The sequence below is a fragment of the Protobothrops mucrosquamatus genome, unplaced genomic scaffold (assembly GCF_001527695.2).
Source record: "Protobothrops mucrosquamatus isolate PMUCROS unplaced genomic scaffold, P.Mucros_1.0 scaffold4126, whole genome shotgun sequence".
Taxonomy (NCBI): Eukaryota; Metazoa; Chordata; class Lepidosauria; order Squamata; family Viperidae; genus Protobothrops; species Protobothrops mucrosquamatus.
Window position 1 is genome coordinate 10,762 of NW_015390054.1, and position 6,503 is coordinate 17,264.

At 43.3% G+C, this 6,503-nt stretch overlaps 1 protein-coding gene across 1 annotated transcript in view; it reads left to right on the forward strand.

The window, feature by feature from the left end:
• The first annotated feature begins 5,714 nt into the window (after positions 1-5,714).
• Positions 5,715-6,503, forward strand: part of THUMPD3 (THUMP domain containing 3) — a 17,956-nt gene continuing 17,167 nt past the window's right edge. Inside the window, exon 1 of the mRNA XM_015827984.1 lies at positions 5,715-5,978. The gene's annotated coding sequence lies outside the window, so the exon portion shown is untranslated. The remainder of the gene's footprint in view (positions 5,979-6,503) is intronic.

A 6,503-nucleotide genomic window follows, 5' to 3' on the forward strand; every position in this document is an offset into this window, starting at 1 on the left:
AGATTGTAATTCCCCTCACATTGATCCAACCCTTTTCATCAAGACTGCAAAATAAATGTAATATAGGGCAACTCTAGTTACCTATTTTTTGAGTTGACCAAAAGGACTGAATAAATGGTTATGAGTGTGCTAAAACCAAAGTCAGATAGACAAAAGTGTACCAAAGTCCATGGCTGGCTTCACTCCAAACACAAAGTTGTAAGTTGTTCAGTTAAGTCACTCTGGCTCCAGTAGTTCTAAGACATTACTTATAGCAGGCATGTCAAACTCGCGACATCACGTGATGTCACATGACGTATCACGCTTTTTTCCCCATTGCCCGCAATGGGCTGAGCGCGGTTATGGTGAGACGCATCTGGCCCACGGGCCGGCAGTTTGACATGCCTGGCTTATAGTATTATTCCCAGCCACTGTATCTTGTTCACACAAATCACCATAGTTAAAACAATCAATGGTAAGGCAAGTATGAAAAACAACCAGAATTAAATTCTTGCAAGAAAAAAATATAAACTAATGCAGGGGGTTAAACAGCCAAAACATTATTGAAGGAACATGACATATGTGCATCAACCACAACTACTGTAGAAGGGATCCTTCTAAACCCTTTTTAGAAAGATTAAAAGTTGCTTTTGTGAAAACTGATTCCCGGCTCTGACTGCTGCCTCTCTTTCTCATCCCAGAAAAGCCTATTGTCTCTCATGGACCTTGACATTCTCTCTTCGTCACAATATTTTAAAAATTATCCACTTCATATTAAGTTTCTTTTTGTAGAGGAGTAGGGAGATAGCCTTGAAGAACATATCAGCAGCCATTAGGAAAAAAGTGAATTTAGCCCAGAGAGGCAAGGGTGAGGAAGAAATTTAAGATTTTTTACCAGATACAAACATGGACATCCAAAATTAACAACCCAAATCTGGAGGTACCATTATTGAAGAGTAATGGGGTTCATCAATACTCAAACTGCCAAATCTTTCCCAGAAATGAGTTATTTTCTAATACCCTGTAGATCAGACCTGGGCATTTTATGGCTCATGGGTCACATCCAGCCTTTCGGCTGTCTCTGTCCAACCTACAGCATTGGGAGGAAGGGAGGGATATCAATGCGGGGGACGGTGGCCCTCCATAACATGTGGTCCCTTGGGAAAATTAATTGCCCATTCCTGCTGTGGATAAAAAGCTACTTTAGTAAAATGCACCAGGAGAGAATCAATAAACAATACATTTTAAAACCTAGTGTTACAATGAAATAATCTGCTTGTATATTTAATTAGGATACATTGCTGAATTCTTTCTCATTCTATGCATACAAAATTGACCCATCCACTGGATAGGCAGCTGGCTCAATAGCAGACTTATAGAGGTTCCATCCAAGGTGTCATTTAGTGGTGTCATTATAGAGGTTCCATCCAAGGTGTCATCCAAGGTGTCATTAGTCATTTTACTGTCCTCCTTAATAGTCCCCAAAGGAATCTCATGTACTCCTCTCCCTCTCCAGGTAGATGTAACTACAATGTAAACTTCAGTCTTAAGCCAATAGATCTGTGCATAAAGTAGAATTCATCATCATTTTAGCCATTGTCTATCCACTCCAGGATGAAGGCCTCTTCTGCATTTTTCCAACCTATTCGGTTAGAACACTGTAGACAAGTAGAATTATAGACAATTTAAACAAGCAAAAAAAGAAACTAACTTTATATAGACACTCAAATTTTATTTAGTGCCTCAGTGTTATCTTAAAATTGCTGAAGTTGAGAAACACCTCAGGAACTTGGCTTTCGCGTTTGTGGTTCAGTGTATTATGTGAATCCAGCCCTTAGATGGCAGCAAAGAGCTACGAAATCCAGTTGTTTTATTTGCTGCCACCTACCATCATCCCAATTCTTTTAACCTAGCAACTCTAAGCCTGGATCATTTCACCTAACTATGCTTCCATTTAAGAAAACTCAGTGATATTACACTTAACACTAGTTACATAGCCTAAAATGGAGGCATACAAATTTTGGCGTTGCAGGGGCCACACCAGGTTGTGTGTCACCACTTGAAGGCCATTTGCCAACGTTGGGCTAAGATAATGTTGAAAGAAAAATCTTCATCAGGGTCCAGGCCAAGCTGGGAATAAACAAAATGGAGACTGCTTTAGAAGGAAGGTTGTAGTTTATTGAAGAGCAGAACCACAAGACATGAGGTTCTGAAGCAGCTGACCATATTGTTGGGAGTGGTGGGTTTTTATACCTTCTTGAGCTTTTGTGTTTGGAGTTGTTCTTCCTGTTCCTGTGGCGTGAACTTTGACCTGAGATTTTGAGCATGTCCTTTTGGTATTTTGATGGTGGTGGGTTAATCCTATTAGGTCCTGAAGGTCATGCCCTGCTTCTCTGGGGCTGGGGCTGCTGGTTTACTTCCTGTGTTGGATTTCTTGGTTGAGGGGTTGCTGGTTCTAATTCTATCACTCTGCTATTGTTAGCTATCAGTTTTGCTGCAAGAGATTTCAAAATACCTTGTCTTGAATGGGCTTTTGCCTGGTAGTATTTGCTCATGAATGGGGCCCGAGTCCTTCTGAATGGGATTATCAAATTTGCATTTCTACAGACCTGGCCTCTGCCTGGGGCTATTAAGGAAAACTGGGCCTGCCTTTCTGCATTAATAATAATAATAATAATAATAATAATAATAATAATAATAATAACAACAACAACAATAACAACAACAACAACAACAACAACAATAAATAAATAAATAAATAAATAAATAAATAAACTCGCCGAGGTCCCACATGGCCGGATGCATCCCAGCACCCATGCACTCGCTGGCCTCTGTGTGCGGGAGCTGATGGTATCAGGCAGCAGCCGCCCCGGCCTCTGCCTCGCCTTGCCCTGCGACAATGGCACTCCCACCCTGCCTCGCCTCACCCCACAGGACGAGCCTCCTGCCCACCGCCCCACCTGCCAGAGACCCCCTGGATCTCCCCCAACTCTGCCTGGCCCCCACATGCGTCCCTCCCCACGAGCAACATCGAGGTGATCACGCCCACCTTGGCCACACCCACCCAATCTGCCATGATCACCACAGCCACGCCCACCTGGCACCCGGCGATAAATAAGTGGGTTTTGAGTTGCGGTTTGGGCACTCGGTCTCTAAAAGGTTCACCATCACTGCCCTATACCATTTTGGACAAATGGCTGTCCAGTTTCTTCTTAAAAACTTCCAGTGTTGGAGCATTCACCGCTTCTGGAGGCAGGTTGTTCCACTGGTTAATTGTTCTAACTGTCAGGAAGTTTCTCCTTAGTTCTAGGTTGCTTCTCTCCTTGATTAGTTTCCATCCGTTGCTTCTTGTGCTGCCTTCAGGCGCTTTGGAAAATAGCTTGACTCCCTCTTCTCTGTGGGGAAATATCATATTCTGCCTTTTTAATATCCCAAAATCTTTCTTTCTCTGGGGAGGGTGCTGTCCTCCTACAATAGAATTGGTAATAGAATTGTTCCTTAAATCACTCCAAAATGGGAGGAGATCCAAATATTGATTCTGCCCACTTGGGGGAGGGGGGTGAATGCCAGAAATGATCCTGGCAGGCCTTTTGTAACCCCCATACAGGATTTCTATAACTCAGGTCTAAAGAACTGTTTTGGGAAAATATGAAGCACAGGATGCAAAGAAGAGGCAGACATGAAAGATGGCAAACAGAATGGAGTGGAGGAGAAAACAGAATTTGACATAGAAATTTGAGGCTGAAAGTTGACCTGTTAGTTTGCTAAAACTTAAGAATTTCCAGTGAACAAGACCTTTATTTTTCTGATTATTCAATAAGGGGCAACGGCTGGGGACTGTTTAGTGTCTCTATAGGAAATGGTGGCATAACAGAACCAAGTAACATTTGATGTATTATTTATTCAGTCATGCATCCCATCCTTACTCTGTTGTTGATTCTTGAAAGTTCTGTTAGGATCCTTTCTTTGAGTTGCTGAAATAAAAAAATCTTCATCAGGGTCCAGTCCAAGCTGTGAATAAACAAAATGGAGACTGCTTTAGAAAGAAGTTTGGAGTTTATTGAAGGGCAGAGCCAGACAGAAGCATGGCTCTGGGAAAGCTGACCACACGTTGCTGTGAGTGATGGGTTTTTATACCTTCTTGGGCTTTTGAGGTTGTTTCCTGTTCCTGTTTGAGGCTTTGTATTTTCTGTGTCATGTACTTTGACCTAAGTCTGAGCATGCCCTTTTGGTATTGGTGGGTTAATCTTATTATGTTTCCTGTCCTTAGAGTTTGGGTGGGGGTATGTAGATTTTAGGGGTCTTTGTCTTCCTAATTTCATCAATTTCTTCTAGCTTCCTGGCTCCAACCTTCCTAATGGATTATTACATCTGTAAGGTGACCAATCGTCCTCCTTTAGGGAGGACAGTCCTTCTTTTGTAAGTTCTCAAAAAGTGTCCTCCTACATGTCCTCCTTTTCAATATTTGAAGACAATCTGTAAATCTCCGTATTCGATTGATGCCGATCCGATCCGTTGTGTGTGATGTGATGTATTTGTATTTGACATGACGATTCGTCAAGGCTCGGTACAGTGCGGCGAGACGCGATTATGAGACGCATGCGCTCTGCACAGGTTTTGAGAGTGCGCCGTGTGCAAGAGTGCGCCGCGCACAAGTGGCTTTGTTTACTTCTTACCGAAACATGACACAGCACACATGCATGCATTAGACTCACTTCTTTCTCAGTGAAATATTCAATCATACATAGGTGAGCACAATAATTCACGTTTTATTAATTCATTATTTATTTAATAATTTCCAAATATGTATAATTTTATTTACAAGTTTATTCGCTTATGTTATTGTCTCAGTTTTAATAATTAATTTTATTTATTCATATTTTTTTCCTTCAATTTATTTGTGTCTTCCTTCTCATTGTAAAAAAGTTGGTCACCTTAAGTCATCTGTACTTCTAAAAGCTGGTTTCTGCAGAGTTTCTGCTTGGGGCTATTAAGAAAAACTGGGCTTGCTTTTCTGCCTTTAAGATCCTTTGGGGAAATCTATTCTGCCTTTTTAATATTTCCCAAAATATTTCTTTCTCTGGATTCTTCCCACAGAGTTTCCTCCTCTCCCTGGCAATCTTTCTCAGGTTCCAGCTTGGCCTAATCGAGTTTCACATTTTACTCCCTTCCTTTACTTTTTTTCATTTCTGCACACGCACACAGCTATTGCATAAAGCCTAAACACAAAAGAGCCGCCTTCTGCTGCATAACAAACGCATTTTAATTTTCCACTAAGTTTCCTTGCTAAGGACCAGCGCCCTAATAAAATTAAAAAAAATAGCCCGGATGCTGATGCCGTTGCAACCTAGAGCAGTGTTTCTCAACCTTGACCATTTGAAGGCATGTGGACTTCAACTCCCAGAATTCCACAGCCAGCAATGCTGGCTGTGGAATTCTGGGAGTTGAAGTCCGCGTGCCTTCAAATGGTCAAGGTTGAGAAACACTGACCTAGAGAAAGAGCCCAGTCTTCCTTTCGCTCTGCAGCAAAGGAACCAAGGCGCCGTATGCCCCGCCCTTCTGAAATCCTCGCGCTGGGATGCTATGGCAACACGGGCGCGGAGACGTGGAGTCCAGTCTTCGAGTGGAAGGAACCGCACGCTAAGCGGCGCTCTCTCCGCCAGTCAACGTCCGCTCGTCTCCTGGACTCTTTCGTCAGGAAGCCTCCGCGCACCGCCCCTCTCCTTTTTCCGGAAGAGAGGTTGGGGATTCCTCGTGCCGAGGCGCGAGGAGGGAAGGTTGCGCTGTGAAAGCCAAGGGGCTTCGCTCAGGCCTCGCGTAGGTGCGATTCATTATTCTTCCCGCTCCGTCGCAGCTCCTCGCTTTATAGGGGACGAGGGCAGCAGGCAGAGACTGGGCGAGAAGGGAGAGCCTTTTCTTTTCCGAAGCCGCCCACTTTTAGTGCGGGTGTTCATTCAATTTGGCTGAAAAACCCAAAGCAGCCCGGTCATCATACCGAGGTACGTGCCAATCACGGTGTATTGCCCGTTGGGGGGCTAAGCACTTTTATTCAAAGTCCAGAATAGGGATAAGAAATGGTGAATCGAAGCAATAAGGATAGCTAAGAAAATGAATATGAGAGATCAGCATCTTTCATCCTTGTGTCTCCCTGCCCTTGTAGATTGATCTTGTTTCGCCTTTTGTTAAAATGTCTCTCTGAGGGTTTTGTCAGTTTCCTCCATCCCGACTTTCTTTTTTTTTATATATTCAAATTTTTATTAATTTTCAAATAAACAAACAAATTACAAATATGGTATACATTAATAAACAAAAGAAGAAGAAAAAACCCATATCTATTCAGAGATGCTCAGCCGCCGCCCCCCCCGCCCGCGTCCGCCCTCTCTTTCACCCTTCCTACCTACTTCCCTCCTCCTCTCTTCCTCCTACCTACACCTCTCTCCTCCTTCCTCCTCTCAACTACCCTACACATCCCACCTCCTTCCTTTCCTCATCCTTCGGACGCAGTCTGTTCCATCCCGACTTTC